The sequence below is a fragment of the Syngnathus floridae genome, chromosome 4, assembly GCF_059516105.1.
Source record: "Syngnathus floridae isolate MCC-2025c chromosome 4, RoL_Sflo_1.0, whole genome shotgun sequence".
NCBI classification, from domain to species: domain Eukaryota; kingdom Metazoa; phylum Chordata; class Actinopteri; order Syngnathiformes; family Syngnathidae; genus Syngnathus; species Syngnathus floridae.
The window spans coordinates 4,832,659-4,849,491 of NC_142416.1; positions in this window are offsets into that span (position 1 = coordinate 4,832,659).

A 16,833-nucleotide genomic window follows, 5' to 3' on the forward strand; every position below is an offset into this window, starting at 1 on the left:
AGTCAATTGTCGTGCCCATTTAACTGGCAAATAGGAGTGTTTGCGGGAAGAGTTTGAACTAATGATTCCCTTTAACCAAAAACTATTTATGACAGGGGCGTTCCCATTTATTGCCTCCTGGTTTAAAATAGATTGTCTTACCCATGCCTTCTTTCTCCTCACACGCTCGCACCCACACAGGGTGTGAACACACACACACACACACACATCTGCACGCACACATACACAAAACGGCATACAAAGTTCAGACGAACGACAACAAGACTGTCACAATTTTACAGAGATTACTCACAAACAGAACACACACACAAAGGGATTCTAATCCATCTCTCATGTAGCTTCTTTTGATAGAATCTCCTATCGGTAACTGTATAGCAGACGTTTTAGCATATAATCCCATACTCTGCTCTCTCGCTTCTACTTTTTCATGTCGGTGCAGTCGTAGGTGGCCCCTATTGCACTCATTGTCTTGTTAACTGTCGCCGTGTGACTCCTATGCATGATTGTGTGAATGTCAAAAATTGAACGTACCTAACTTTCTGACCATCCAACCTCCACTGTGGTACAAAAAACCTTACTATTGTATTGAGTAGGCACATTGAGGAACCTAGCTCCCTCCTGACTGCCAAATGTTCTGTTCTAAAATTTATATAACTCGACCTCTACGTCTTAAGCTTGATGAGCCAAAATATCAGATCTTGCTCTTGTTTCCTACCGTTTTAGCCTATTTGTTTTATCCAAATCCGTTCAATCTCTGATTATAATGCTTTTCTCTGTAGCCCTACGTATTTTTCAAATTTTTATTTATTTATTTATTTATCAAATCTCCTCAGTTCTGTCAAACTCAGTGCACAATGAACCTCCCTTCCACTTTGAACCAAGCTTCACCAAATTTGGTAACGCCGTAGCAAGGAGTGCGATTTGGTTGTCGGACGCTCCAAGTCCATATCTTTTTGTTGCACTTCACCCTCTCAAATTGGTGTTCTTTTGTTGTTGCTCCAGAGCGACCCCATCCATCACTCTTGAATGAGTCCATTGTTCAAATGAGTCAATTTTCATCATTGTGAGTTCCTCCGCTTTTCACTATCTTTTCCGTCCCCGAGGATGTTGTATTTCCTCCGGAGTGTACTTGTCCTCCTCCAAGCACAACAGCAGTCTTTTCTTGTCCTTCGCCAAAGGTCAAAGGTGCTTCAGAGCCAGGCACCATTTTGTAGTTGTTCACGGCTGCAGGCGAAGACTCGGATTGGGTTTCAGGGACCCTGACACGGAGAATGACAGGCTGGGATATCAAACTTGTAAGACTATCTCCAAATTTAGCTGCTTCCATCAATTTGCTGGTAACATTTGTTTACCAAACTTCAAATTCTTCTAATAACAGCGGTCTCGTTTTTATATCGTAAATCCTGCAACTCATCCTATTTTTGAGCTACATTTTATCTATAGTTCCAATTTAATCGGACAGTATGTTGTCTTCAGTATCATTATTGAAAATCAACTCATCGAGGTCTGCTTTCCACATCAAGCCCTGATCTGTATGTCTTGACCTCTCACATGTTATTGTCATGCTTGCTCAAAAATGTGACTTAGAGTATGGTGCTGTGAATTCTCAATCTCCCCAATGAAATTGGATCCCACCTCGTAGTTCTTATCGTTAACATGTTCCTGTTAGCCTGCAATTGTCCGAATCAAAAATGTTTTCTTTTAACTGTCTTTCTTTTGAACCTCTAAATCTCTTGTGTTGCTAACCTATCTACACCAGAACAAAAAAATGTACCAAATGTATTCGAAAATTCATTGTCATAAAGTGTTGTATTATTACTATCTTCCACTCTCTGTCCTACTCACTCCCTCCTTTTGAGGCTTGGCAACGCCCATTCCTCACACCTTGACAAACTTTTTGGGAGAATGTGTTCTTTACTACATACAATTCCATCGTCATTTAATCTGACTTTCTTTCCAAAACGCTTCTCAATTTCTCAGTTCACACATCTTCTACATGTATTACTGGTTCTCCAGTTTTTTCTCTAGTTAATTATCAATCCAAAAGCTACGTGTTTCTTTCTAACATTCAACCTGCTCAAAATCACTCTTTCATCAAAGTCGCTCTACTAATTTTCCATAGTAGTCACCAACGACTTCAACCGTTCAACCTTTCATTCAGGCAATCATTCATCAATGCTCATCATATGCATCTCACACAGTTTCCAAAAAGGAGTCTTCCTATCACATTGGTCCCAATTCATCCAAGCTCACCACACAACATTCATATATCATTTTCAACTCAGGTTTCCTGGTAGAACAATCCACCAATTCAAAAAAAAACTTAACTAAAACAAACGATTTGGCAAATTAATCTGAATTTTTTCTTTGTTTTTAAATTTGAAGAACTCAATCTCTCAGATTTAGCTTGCATTTAGAATTTTGTATAATCTTATAACACAACCAATCAATTATTCCTATTAAATGTAGCATTGCAAAATCTTAAATTCACAATTTAGCTCCTTCCAATTCCTAAAAGCATGTTCTGGCGTTTTTTTTTTTTTTTTTTTTTTTCGAATTTCTCATGTGGGCTCGACACTTAACATGCACTAGTGTGGATTAGTTTCTGCTCGCAAACAGATTTCTCTCTTTTCCTCTCATTTTTATCTGTCAAATTGTTTCTTTTCTGCGGTGTAAATTGAATAGACAACAGTCTAGCAAATTTCTTTATACTAAAAGTTTAGCCAATCTTCATCAATTTGGGACTTTAACTTTAACACATACGCACACACATGCACAGCTCTCGCGTGCGGAAGGTAGGTCTCAGCAACAATGATTCGTCACAGGCTGGCCATTTCCTGTGGTCGATCATGAGCTGGTCCCTCCCATGCACACGAGGACAGCACATTCTAATTTTATTTATCTATCTTCTAGAAGCAAGTTGCTTTTCTTTACCACTTGATTTGCATATTTTCACTTTAGTGTAACACAATTTGATCTCTAGTCATTTGTAATTTGCCACCTCAAAAATATTATTATTATTATTATTATTATTATTAAACTCCTCTTGCCCCTCGCTTGAGCCGCGGCTTGAGCTGCGGCCTTGCACCCGCTCACAGGGGCCTTATTGTCTCCTGGTCTGACAAACACTTGTGACCTCATCAGTTTTCATCTTTCTAGCTTTTGTCTCTTGAATTCGTTCTCATCTCTTTGTGAAGATTTCAACCACACTCTAGCACTTCTACCACTTCTTCCACATTTCAAATTTCCTTGTATTCCATACATATTCTTTCACTTCAGCATGTATTGCATACAATTAAGAAATCTCCTTGCTATGAACTTCTCATCTCAAAGAAGAGCAGAGCAAGAGATTTACCGTTCTTATTTCCCACCTTAATTTTAGTAGTTTAAGGTTTTACTTTTTTTTTTCAATTTTTTTTCTTTGAGGATCCTCAATGCAGGTTTAAATTGACCTTTCAACAAATTACTAGCCTGTATTAATGCCGTGGATCAATGCTAGAACTGCTATTTAGTCAATTTATCCTACCAGTCACACACTCAATCACACAAGTTATCCCTGCCTACGCGAAGTCCTCCTTTTAAAAAAAAGGAGCTGCTTCATCCAGTGAGGGGACTCTACAACACCCCCCACCTTCCCTGGGAACTAAAGACAACAGTCCTTGTCCCCAGCCCTGCCAACGCGAAGTTGTACTCTTTAGAACAGTGGCGTCAAATAATGATCCACGGAGGTACTGAGATTTTAAAACAGTTTGAGAACCACTGCTCCAAAAGAGACACCTCATCCAGAGGGGGACTCTACAACACCCCCTCCTTCCACAAAACTTACTTTTTCCTGTGCACTTCTTTTTACGCGTTTCACAAACAACAACACAATCACACAACTTCAGGCCTTTAACTTACTTGTCCCCTGGTTCGTTGCACTGCCGGGTCCCGTCAATCCACCTCTGTCAGACGAAGTCAGACCTAAGATGCTGGCCCAGCGAAGAATTCTCTTCCCAGGACTTTCTTTTCCAGGTCCTCCAAATGGACGCTGGCTTGTCGACAATGCAGCACGTCCTCCTTCGTCAGCCAGATAGCGGGTATGAGGGATCCCGGGTTTCGGCACCAAAATGTTAGAGATTTGCACACTCCAATTTATTTTGCAAGAACCACACGGGAGACAAGTAAGTCCTTTTGGACACCTGCAGGTGGAGAGTTCACTCGCTCCAGAATGAAGTCTGAAAAGTCTCCTTCCTGCAAGGGCATATTTATTAGGAGGAACAGAGTGGGGGTGAGAGTGGACAGGTTTGGTGAACCCCCGGCCTCTGGTAAGATCAGAGCAGGGGGTGTTTTACGATGTTGTGGGAAACAGAACAACTTTGATTGCTTCCTCTGCAGCTGGTCACTCAAGCAGAGGAAGCAACCACTTTACTTTACTACGTTGTGAGAGCAAGACAAGATTGGTTAATCATTATAGTCTACATTCCAACATAATCCTATGATAAAGATAACCTGGAAAACCCTAACACCTACCATACATGTCTTTGGAATGTGGGAAGAAACCGAAATACCCGGAGCTGACCCACGCAAGCACGGGGAGACCAAGCAAACTTGACACAGGAAGGCCAGAGCCAGAATTGAACACTGCACCTCTGAACTCTGAGGAAACGTGCTAACCTGCGCCCCACCGTTCCGGCTTGAAAATACATTCATCCATAACAATATACAGTAATTCTTTGTTTATCGCAGATAATTGGTTCCAGGACCACCCGCAATAGGGGAAAATCCACGATGTAGAGAAAATATATTGTTACAATATCCATAAAAGACTTTTATGAACCTTTATTGCAGTGTTTTTCAACCGGGTTGCTGTTAGAGATTTGCTCACTCCAACTTACTCCTTACTTATTACTTGCAAGAACCACACGGGAGACAAGTAAGTCCTTTTTGGACACCTGCAGGTGGAGAGTTCACTCGCTCCAGAATGAAGTCTGAACCCTCGTTCCTGCGAGGGGATATTTATTAAGAGAAACAGAGTGGGGGTTTGGGTAAACTGGCTAAAGCCCTTGTCCTCTAGTCTAAACATGTCAGGGGATGTTTTATGACCTTGTGATAAGGAGGACAAGGTAAGGTATTTATTACCTGTTGCATTCCAACATAATCCTATGATAAAGATAACCTGGAAAACCCTAACATCTCCCTCCTGTTTTATCATATGATTATGCTACCCCAAATAACAAAGACAAGTAAGAAAAAAAACACACATATATGTATAATGAAGAAAGAAGAATAGGAAAAATAAAAAAACAACAAACAATGATAGCAACACTTTCCAGTGAAGATGAGGCATTACCTCAACACCCCAGATCAAACTTATTGTGTAAGCGAAAAACCTGCTGGCCAGATGTTATTAGCAGGAAAATTCTTACACGGCCCCGTTGCCACAGGCGACCAGAATGCTATCATTAAAAAAAAGAAAAAGAAAAACAAAGAAACAGTACATCAGCGTATCCATTACTTGCGAAGCATATTTGATGGTCAAATCAACAAGTTTCCGTAATACATGCTCAACAGAACAGCATCTACGCAATCCACATCTCATTATCATTATCACATCTGTCACGTCTAAGAAGTTGTATATGTGCTCGCGTTTTCGTCAGCTGATGATGTTCTAGTCTGTAGGTGAGGTCTGTTACACACTGGCGCACACACTCGTGTCCAGTTGGCAGGCAGCATCGGACTACTCTTGTGACCACAAAACCACGATCCGTACTGAACAGGCACGTGCACTCATAGGATGCAGGTGAGGCAGTGCCTCTGAACTTCTGGATGAAGTAGGTCCCGTCCGATGGTGCAGCCATGTCGGTAGTAGAGCCCTTACACCTTGAAAACGGCTCTCTCATCCTGGCACACAGCGGTGATGTCCAAAACTCCCATCCAGTTTCCTCCTGAAGAGCAGTCGTCGTTAATGCATTTGTGGGTGCTGCAACCTTGGATGCAACATGTGTAGTCAGCAAGACTTGGAATGGTCCCTCCCGTCGTGGCTGGCCCAGTTCCTTCTTTTGATGACCTCGATGTAGACCCAGTCTCCTGGATTGATGGGGTTGTCGACCTGTGAGGAGGAAAGATCAAGCGGCAGTAAATTTGTCTTTGACACAGTTTGAGCGTCCTGATCATATAATCTGCCAAGGACTGCTCTTTATCTGTTGCTTGCAACTCTCGTAGTCAATTGTAGTGCCCATTTAACTGGTAAATAGGAGTGTTTGCGGGAAGAGTTTGAACACCTCCTAATGATTCCCTTTAACCAAAAACTATTTATGACAGGGGCGTTCCCATTTATTGCCTCCTGGTTTGAAAGAGATTGTCTTACCCATGCCTTCTTTCTCCTCACAAGCTCGCACCCACACAGGGTGTGAACACACACACACACACACACACACACACACACACACACACACACACACATGCACAGCTCTCGCGTGCAGAAGGTAGGTCTCAGCAACAATGATTCGTCACAGGCTGGCCATTTCCTGTGGTCGATCATGAGCTGGTCCCTCCCATGCACACGAGGACAGCACACTCTAATTTTATTTATTTATCTTCTAGAAGCAAGTTGCATTTCTTTACCACGTGATTGGCATATTTTAACTTTAGTGTAACACAATTTGATCTCTAGTCATTTGTAATTTGCCACCTTATTATTATTGTTATTATTATTAAACTCCTCTTGCCCCTCGCTTGAGCCGCGGTTTGAGCTGCGGCCTTGCACCCGCTCACAGGGGCCTTATTGTGTCCTGGTCTGACGAACACTTATGACCTCATCAGTTTTCATCTTTCTAGCTTTTGTCTCTTGAATTTGTTCTCATCTCTTTGTGAAGATTTCAACCACACTCTAGCACTTCTACTACTTCTTCCACATTTCAAATTTTCTTGTACTCCATACATTTTCTTCCACTTCAGCATGTATTGCATACAATTAAGAAATCTACTTGCCATGAACTTCTCATCTCAAAGAAGAGCAGAGCAAGAGATTTACTGTTCTTATTTCCCATCTTAATTTTAGTAGTTTAAGGTTTTACAATTTTTATTTTTTTTTTTTCAATTTTTTTTTCTTTGAGGATCCTCAATGCAGGTTTAAATTGACCTTTCAACAAATTACTAGCCTGTATTAATGCCGTGGATCAATGCTAGAACTGCTATTTAGTCAATTTATCCTACCAGTCACACACTCAATCACACAAGTTATCCCTGCCTACGCGAAGTCCTCCTTTTAAAAAAAAAAGGAGCTGCTTCATCCAGTGAGGGGACTCTACAACACCCCCCACCTTCCCTGGGAACTAAAGACAACAGTCCTTGTCCCCAGCCCTGCCAACGCGAGGTTGTACTCTTTAGAACAGTGGTCGTCAAGTAATGATACTGAGATTTTAAAACAGTTTGAGAACCACTGCTCCAAAAGAGACACCTCATCCAGAGGGGGAATCTACAACACCCCCTCCTTCCACAAAATTTCCTTTTTCCTGTGCACTTCTACCTTTTTACGCGTTTCACAAACAACAACACAATCACACAACTTCAGGCCTTTAACTTACTTGTCCCCTTGGTTCGTTGCACTGCCGGGTCCCGTCAATCCACCTCTGTCAGACGAAGGCAGACCTAAGATGCTGGCCCAGCGAAGAATTCTCTTCCCAGGACTTTCTTCTCCAGGTCCTCCTAATGGACGCTGGCTTGTCGACAATGCAGCACGTCCTCCTTCGTCAGCCAGATAGCGGGTATGAGGGATCCCGGGTTTCGGCACCAAAATGTTAGAGATTTGCTCACTCCAACTTACTCCTTACTTATTACTTGCAAGAACCACACGGGAGACAAGTAAGTCCTTTTTGGACACCTGCAGGTGGAGAGTTCACTCGCTCCAGAATGAAGTCTGAACCCTCGTTCCTGCGAGGGGATATTTATTAAGAGAAACAGAGTGGGGGTTTGGGTAAACTGGCTAAAGCCCTTGTCCTCTAGTCTAAACATGTCAGGGGATGTTTTATGACCTTGTGATAAGGAGGACAAGGTAAGGTATTTATTACCTGTTGCATTCCAACATAATCCTATGATAAAGATAACCTGGAAAACCCTAACAGTTGCCGTGGCACATATTGTCAGGGGTGCCGTGGGAAATTCTCCAATTTGTGTGCCTGTGCGGTGTAGCGCCAGAGCAGAGTAATCATGTAGTACTCTTCCATATCAGAAGGTGGCAGCAGAAGGTGGCAGCAGCAGGTAGCGATTTGCCTTGTGCTTGCAGACGAGAAAATTGGTGACACATGGATGCAGTGGCAGGTAGCATTGACGGCGACGTTGTCATTGTGGATAGCGAGACGAGTCGATAGTGAAAGTGATGAAGTTTTTGAAGAGAAAAAATGCTGACACTGTACTGGACCCTGGACAAAATCCGGACCCAGATGAGGGCCCTAGTATGAGTGGAGGTAAAAAAAAAGCAAAGACAAGGCAATACAATGAAAACTATCTTTCATTTGGATGTACTTTTACCGGAGATGCAACGGCACCTACTCCATTGTGCTTGGTATGTGGTGAAAAGATGTGATCATCACTGTTTTTTATACCGCGAAGCCCTCATAGCCAAGACTTTACCGGCAGACCTCGTTCCTGTGTTGGATGATGTTGTGTGCATTGTAAACTTTGTAAAGTCATGACCTGTGAAAACCCGCATATTTGCGGCTTTATCTGAGGAAATGGGAGCGAAGCATACAGCCTTGCTGTTTCATACGGAGGTCCGATGGTTGGCGCGCGGCAAGGTGCTGGCCCGTGTGTATGAGCTGCGAGAGGAACTTAAAGTGTTTCTGACAAACGAGAGGTTCGATTACACAAAGCTGCTTGCAAGTGATGAGTGGTGTGGAAGGCTGGCATACCTGGCAGATATTTGTTATCATCTGAATGAACTGAACACAAGAATGCAAGGCCGAAATGAAAACCTGCTTACAAGCACAGATAAAATAAATGGATTTTGTTCCAAGCTGCAACTCTGGCAGCAAAATGTGGAAAGTGGCAATCTTGAAATGTTCCCACTCAACAAGAAATGGCAAGATGTTAATACTGCTGCACTGTGTGAGATAATAAACATTTGAAATTTCTTGAGTAGAAGATGTCATTTTATTTCTCTTTAGCCACCACAGAGTACCTTGACTAGGTTAGGGACCCATTCAGCTCAGCATCAGCTATTGGAAAGGACATGACTTTACAGGAGCAGGAGGAACTAACTGAACTGAACCAAGATTGTGGTCTCAAGCTAAGCTTTGCTGATCTACCTTTGGACAGTTTCTGGTTGGCAGCTGCCAAGGAGTTCCCAATGCTGGCCCACAAAGCTATTTTGACATTGCTCCCATTTTCCACAACATAGCTGTGTGAGGTGAGCTTTTCAAGCCTGACTGCTGTAAAAACTAAAAACAGAGAAAGACTTAGAGCTGTGGAGGAAGAGCTTCGTGTGTGTCTTTCATCGATTCCTGCCAGAATATCTGCTCTGTGTTTATCCAAACAGGCCCAGGTTTCACACTGAGTGAGAATAAATATGAACAATTGTGAAATACTTTTTGTCTTTGTTTTATTTCATTACTATTCAAGATGTCCGATTCAACAGCATTCTTCAATGTTAAAAAAAGCTTTTATTAACAATATAACACTTATATTGTAAATATTAGTTTTTTTTTCGCATTTTCAGCTGGTGGTGTTCCGTGGGATTTATTCAATAAAAAAGTGTGCCTTGGCTCAAAAAAGGTTGAAAAACACTGCTTTATTGTATTTTTAAACACTGTATATTGTACTTTTAAAATGTTTTTGTATTCTTAACCACTTTAGTAAACGTTTTAAAGTCAGCCTTATTTTCATAAACATTCTCTATTCAAATAAATAGGGAAATAAAGAAAATAAATAAGAGTAAATATATACAACATCCATACAAGACTTTTATGAACCTTTCTTGTAGTTTTATACTTTTATATTGTAGTTTTATAGTATGCAGAAACAATTATACATGTGTTTATTACGTCGCGCCTGGACTACTGTAACGCATTATTCTCTGGTCTTCCTAAGTCCAGTATCAAAAGTCTACAGTTAGTACAAAATGGTGCTGCAAGGCTGCTCTCACGGACAAGAAAATTTGATCACATTGTTCCTTACGTTCCGTCCCGTAACCTCCGCTCGCAAAACGCTAGTCTTTTAGTGACCTCGAGGGCCAAAAAAATGTCTGCCGGGTCTAGAGCATTTTCTATTCGGGCTCCAGAGCTTTGGAATGCCCTACCAATGGATATTAGAACTGCTACCTCAGTAGAAACATTTAAGACACGTTTAAAGACACGTTTTTATGGCCTTTATGTAACCTGTAGTGGCCGATTCGGCTGGAGTATGTGTTTTTGCTCCCTCGCCCCCTGTTAGGGTTTTTGGGAGTTTTTTCTTGCCCTCCTGGGAGTTTAAGATCAGTGGATGTTTGAGAATAATTGTCAATTTTTTTGTATATGTGAAGCCCTTTGAGACTCATTCGTGATTCAGGGCTATATAAATAACTTGACTTGACTTGACTAGTTTTATACACTTTATTGATTTTTACATAATTTTTGTAGTTTTAAACACTTTTGTAGAAAAAAAGTCAAACTGACTTGCAGAAACATTATTTATTTAAATAAATAAGAAGATAAATATGAGTAAATGTATTGTTACAATATCTACACAAGACTTTTATGAAACTTTTTTGAAGTGTAAACTGTCATGTGCTGGCGCCACCTGCGACAGGACCACGCCCCCCCTGTCAGTGGAATCGCCGTCACCTGCCACAGGCTCATGGACAGCGCTATATCAGGGCCGCCAGCGCAGACCCGAGTGTCAGTCTGTCCCGTGATGCTTCGCTCATCTGTCCCTGAGAAACTGACTTTACAATTCGAATCCACAGAACTGCTTGTTCACCCCAGCCAGATCGCCGCTCCAGCGCCAGCTATTCCCATCATCCCCTTCCACAATTAAGTCTGTCGCTACGCACTTGGCTGTACTGTCCGATCCCTTACAGTACAGACTGACCAACGCTATGCATCCAGCGAACGACGAGACGGCATTGAGCCGACTGGAGCGAGCCGAGACCGCCATCAGCAGCCTTTCCGCCGACATCCGGCATCTGATCGAGGTTGGTCAACAACAACAGCTACAGCAGCAGGAGATGGCCCAAGCCCTCCAGAGACTGTCAGTGGCTGCGTCCCCGGCTGTCATGGCACCCCCGCACCGCCCGTCTGCCGAGGCCAGGAGGCTCGTGGACGTCCCGGAGCCCCGCCTTGGCAACATCGAAAAGTTTAACGGAGATCCCAAGCACGTGAGGGCATTCGTGACTAACTGCCGTATCATGTTCAGCCTCCAGCCCGTCACGTTTGCGTCGGAATCTGACAAGATCGGGTTCGTCCTAACCCACCTCACGGGCGAAGCGGGGCTGTGGGGTCTGGCCGAATACGAAAGGATGGCCCCAGCTTGCAATTCATTCGACGCCTTCGCGGAGGAATTGCTCTGCCTGTTCGACCTGGGCTCCGCCGCCGAGGACGCCACCGAGGAACGGGGGACGCTGCGTAAAGGTCGCGGAGTACGCACTTAAGTTACAGACGTTTGCCGGCAGCAGCGGATGGAACACGTCGGCGCTCGTTAGCACATTCCTCAACGGCCTCACTGAGTACATGAAAGACGAACTGGTTTCTTGCGATCGCCCGCGAACCCTGAAGGGCGCGATGGACTTGGCGGCCCGAGTAGACCGGCGGATCTGGACGCGGCGGCACGATCGGGAGAGGAGGTCCCCGCGGAACCCGCGTGATCACCTTCCTCCGTCTGCTGGGGACCCGCCAACCACACCACCCGCCGAGCCCATGGATTTGGGAGGGGCTCGGGTCCCCTCGGAGGAGCACCGTCGACGCCTCTTACTGGGCTTGTGTTTTCACTGTGGGGAAGGGGGTCATCGGGTGGCGGGGTGTCCGTTAAAAGGCCGGAGCTCACGCGGCGTCGGGGGATCCGCGTGAGCTCGACCAGCACCGGCTCTCCCAGTCCCAGCACGCTCACGCTACAGGCACGTGTCCAGCTTGCGGCGGGCGACCAGAACGTGGCGGCCTCGGTGGATTCCGGTGCGGAGCGGAACATCATGGACATTAGCCTGGCACGTCAGTGGGGTGTCAGCTTCCTCCCACTGAGCCCGTCCATTCCCACACGTGCCATTGATGGCTGTCTGATCGTCGAGGTGGCTTTCGTGACAGAACCAGTTAAGTTACTGCTCTCCGGCAATCACCACGAGACCATCCAGTTTTTTCTTCTTTCCCTCCCAGGACAGCAGATCATACTGGGGCACTCTTGGTTGCGGCAGCACAACCCGGTGCTGGACTGGGAAGTGGGGGTTGTTCGGCAGTGGAGCGAACGCTGCCATCGAGTGTGCCTGAAGGCGGCCACCAGCCCACTCGGCAGAGCCCCGCCCAGGTAGTTCCGACATCGCCAATGTCCCAGCATTTTATTATGAACTCAAGGAGGTTTTTAGTAAAGCCAGGGCCACTTCTCTTCCTCCACACCGGTCCCACGATTGCGCCATCAATCTGTTGCCCAGCACCTTCCCTCCCAAGGGACGCGTCTACTCCCTGTCCGCTCCTGAGCACCGGGCTATGGAGGAATACATCCGGGAGTCCCTGGCAGCCACTATCATACGGCCGTCCTCTTCACCTGCGGGAGCGTTTTTTTTTTTTCGTGAGGTAGAAAGAGGGCACGCTCCGCCCGTGTATCGACTACCGGGGATTAAACGAGATCACTGTAAAGAACCGATACCCTCTGCCTCTTCTTTCTTCCGCCTTCGAGAGCCTTCAGGGTGCCACCATCTTCACAAAGCTGGATCTTCGCAACGCCTACCACCTGATCCGCATCAGGGAGTGAGACGAGTGGAAGACGGCTTTCAACACCCCGAGCGGACACTACGAGTACTTGATGGTTCCGTTTGGGCTCACCAACGCCCCAGCGGTTTTCCAGTCCCTGATAAACGACGTGTTACGAGACATGCTGGACAAATTCGTGTTCGTTTATTTGGACGACATCCTCATCTTCTCCCGCTCGCTCCCTGAGCACATCAAGTATGTTTAGGCGGTGCTGCGCCACCTCCTGGAGAATTCACTCTACGTGAAGGCAGAGAAGTGCGAGTTCCACGCCTCCTCTGTCAAATTCCTCGGCTACGTGTTGTGTGAGGGATCCATCGAAATGGACCCTGGGAAGGTGCAAGCGGTCACGTCATGGCCTGTTCCCGAAACACGCAAGCGGCTGCAACAGTTCTTAGGATTCGCGAACTTTTATCGCCGTTTTAGCCATGGATACAGCACGGTGGCCGCGCCCCTCACCGCCCTTACCTGCCCCGCCTCCTCGTACAAACGGGCAGAACTGGCATTTCAGGAGTTTAAGAGGAGGTTCACATTCGCTCCTATCCTCAGGGTTCCCGATCCCGACAGACGGTTCGTGGTCGAGGTGGACGCCTCGAACGTGGGTGTTGGGGCGGTGTTGTCTCAACGCCAAGAAGATCGTCTCCACCCGTGCGCCTTCTTTTCTCACCGTTTGTCAGCCTCAGAACGGAACTATGACATCGGTAATCAGGAGCTCCTCGCCGTCAACTTGGCCTTGGAGGAGTGACGGCATTGGCTGGAGGGCGCCACCACTCCGTTCATTGTCTGGACCGACCACCGAAACTTGGAGTATCGGAGATCGGCCAAGAGACTGAACGTGAGACAAGCACGGTGGGCTCTGTTCTTTGACCGGTTTGAGTTTTCTCTTTCCTACAGACCGGGTTCCCGTAACGCGAAGGTGGACGCCCTGTCGCGTTTGTTTCCTGGGGTGGAGGAGGAACAGGGTCCGCCTCCCACTATCCTCCCGAGCTCGGTTCAGGTGGCGGCTCTTTCATGGGAGATTGAACGCCAAGTGGAAGCCGTATCACGCGATCAACCCGGCCCCAGCAACTGCCCGGAGGGTCGCCTGTTCGTCCCTGAAGGCCTGCGGTCGTCCGTCCTGCAATGGGCGCACGACTCACGCCTGGCCTGTCATCCCGGCGCTGCACGCACGAGGTACGTGGTGGCACAGCGTTTCTGGTGGCCCACCTGGCAAGTGGACACCAGCGATTACGTCAGAGCCTGCTCAATTCTTAACTGCTGTAAGACGTCTACTCATCCTCCGGCCGGGCTGCTTCAACCCTTGCCGGTTCCCCAGCGTCCCTGGTCTCACCTGTCAATCGACTTTGTCACGGGCCTCCCCCCCTCAGAGGGAAACACGGTGGTCCTCACGGTGGTGGACCGTTTCAGCAAGATGACGCATTTCATCCCTCTGCCTCAGCTCCCATCTGCGAAGCAGACTGCGTCCATCATAATGCGGGAGGTGTTTCATCACCACGGTCTCCCACAAGACATCGTGTCAGACCGAGGTCCACAATTCGCTTCCACCTTCTGGGCGGAGTTCTGCCGACTCCTCGGCGCCACGGCCAGCCTCTCCTCGGGGTTTCACCCTCAGTCCACTGGTCAAGCGGAGCGCCTGAACCAGGAACTGGGCAGGTCTCTCCGATGCATGGCCGTCGGGGACCAGCGCAGGTGGGTCCAACAGCTTCCCTGGGTAGAGTATGCTCACAATTCCCTCCCCAGCTCGGCCACGGGACTTTCGACTTTCCACTGCGTTTTCGGGTACAAGCCACCCTTGTTCGCCCACCAGGAGCGTGGTGCGGCGTGCCCGTCGGCCCAGGCTTGTGTCCGCCGTTGTCATCGTGCCTGGGCGAGGGCCCGGGTAACTCTTCTCCGCTCTGTTTCAGGCTACGCCCGCCAGGCGAACAAGCGCCGGACACTGGCTCCGGCGTACAGAGTGTGTGGCTCTCGACTCGGGATTTGCCGCTGCGAGCAGCGTCCCGCAAACTGGCACCCCGCTTTGTTGGACCGTTCCCTATTCAGAAGGTGATTGGCCCATCCGCAGTCCGTCTTCTCCTTCCAGATTCCATGAAGGTTCACCCCACGTTCCACGTGTTCCGTGTGCGGCCCATCCATGATAGCGCGTTGGCGCCGGCGCACGTTCAGCCGCCGCCGCCATTCCGCCACCGCCGCCCCAGCTGGTCAATGGCTTACGCTGTCCGCTCCTTGCTCGGATCGCGGCGGTGCAGTCGTGGCCTCCAATACCTCATGGATTGGGAGGGTTATGACGACGTGCACCGCTCCTGGGTTCCGAGCCGCTGGATACTCGACCGTTCGCTCATCACGGAGTTCCATCGCTGTCATCCGGACCAACCGGGTCCTCGGCGCGGGCGTGGGCGCCCGAGGAGGGACGAGGGGACCAGGGGTGAGGGTCCGGGCGGGTCTTGTCCGCCGGTACTGGGGTCTTCTGCTCCCGCGTCCGTCGATCCTGCATCTGGCGAGGTGTTGGACGTTTCGGCGGTGTGCTGACCCCCCCACCTGGTCGCCCGGGGTATTGCCTTCCCTTTCTTTTTTTGTTTTTGTTTTTTGGTTCCTGGGGACGTCGGGAGCCGTCCCTTGTGGGGGGGGGGGGTTCTGTCACGTGCTGGCGCCACCTGCGACAGGACCACGCCCCCCTGTCAGTGGAATCTCCGTCACCTGCCACGGGGTCATGGACAGCACTATATCAGCGCCGCCAGCGCAGACCCGAGTGTCAGTCTGTCCCGTGATGCTTCGCTCATCTGTCCCTGAGAAACTGACTTTACAATTCGAATCCACAGAACTGCTTGTTCACCCCAGCCAGATCGCCGCTCCAGCGCCAGCTATTCCCATCATACCCTTCCACAATAAAGTGTGTCGCTACGCACTTGGCTGTACTGTCCGATCCCTTACATAAACATGTCTGGCTCCTCTCTGCTCTTGCGTGCTGGCCGACTGACGTGTCCCCGCGGCCCAGCGCGAGCACATAAGCGCAAGACTTATAATTTTATTTGTATACACTCTATTGTATTTTCAAATACGTTATTGTATTTTAAATACCTTTAAACACATTTTAAAGTGTCTGCTCTTGCGTGCTGGCCGACTGACGCACTCCCGCTGGCGGGAGCATCTGCACAAGACTTTTTTTGTAATTTAATTTTTAAATACTTCATTGTATTTTTAAACATTTAAACATTTTCAAGTGTAAATGTGTCATGACTCCCCTTTGCTCTTGGGATGCTGACCGGCTGACACACTCCGGCAGCCCAGCGCGAGGGCATCCACACATTGTTCAGAGGCACGCCCTCCGCTTAGTGCTCATTGCCGGTCGCTGTCCCAAATCCTAGACGACAGTGCTTTTTTTCACCATGCGCGATTATGCCCACTGCCGTTGTCCCAACTGTTTCTGCACGATGGTGCGTTTTTCCTTTGTGCACGGCTATGTCACGTCTCCTATGGCATCACGTCTTGCCTGTCTTGCTGCCTGGGTTGTGAGCTTCATTGCATATGATGGTGTGAATGTGTGCATATGTGTGTGCGTGTGTGTGTGTGCGCGTGTGTGGCAGACTAAAAAAAATAATAATCCGCGATGCACCGAATCTATTTGTTTAAAAAAAAAAATCCGCGATAGAGCGAGGCCGCGATAGGTGAAGCGCAAAGTAGTGATGGATTACTGTACTGCAAACGTCATTTGAAACATGGAAACATAACTATACATATACTATCTTATTATTTATTTTTTTATTTAGCACACACAAAATAACACAAATGTCACATGAAGAAAAATATAATTCAAAGAAAATAGTCATGCGCAAGGAAGACTAGAAACTGACGAGCTTATCAGGTGTCTCCCTCAGACTTCAAGTTAAAATTAAAGAAAGTTTTAGAAAAAAAATATATTATCAATCAA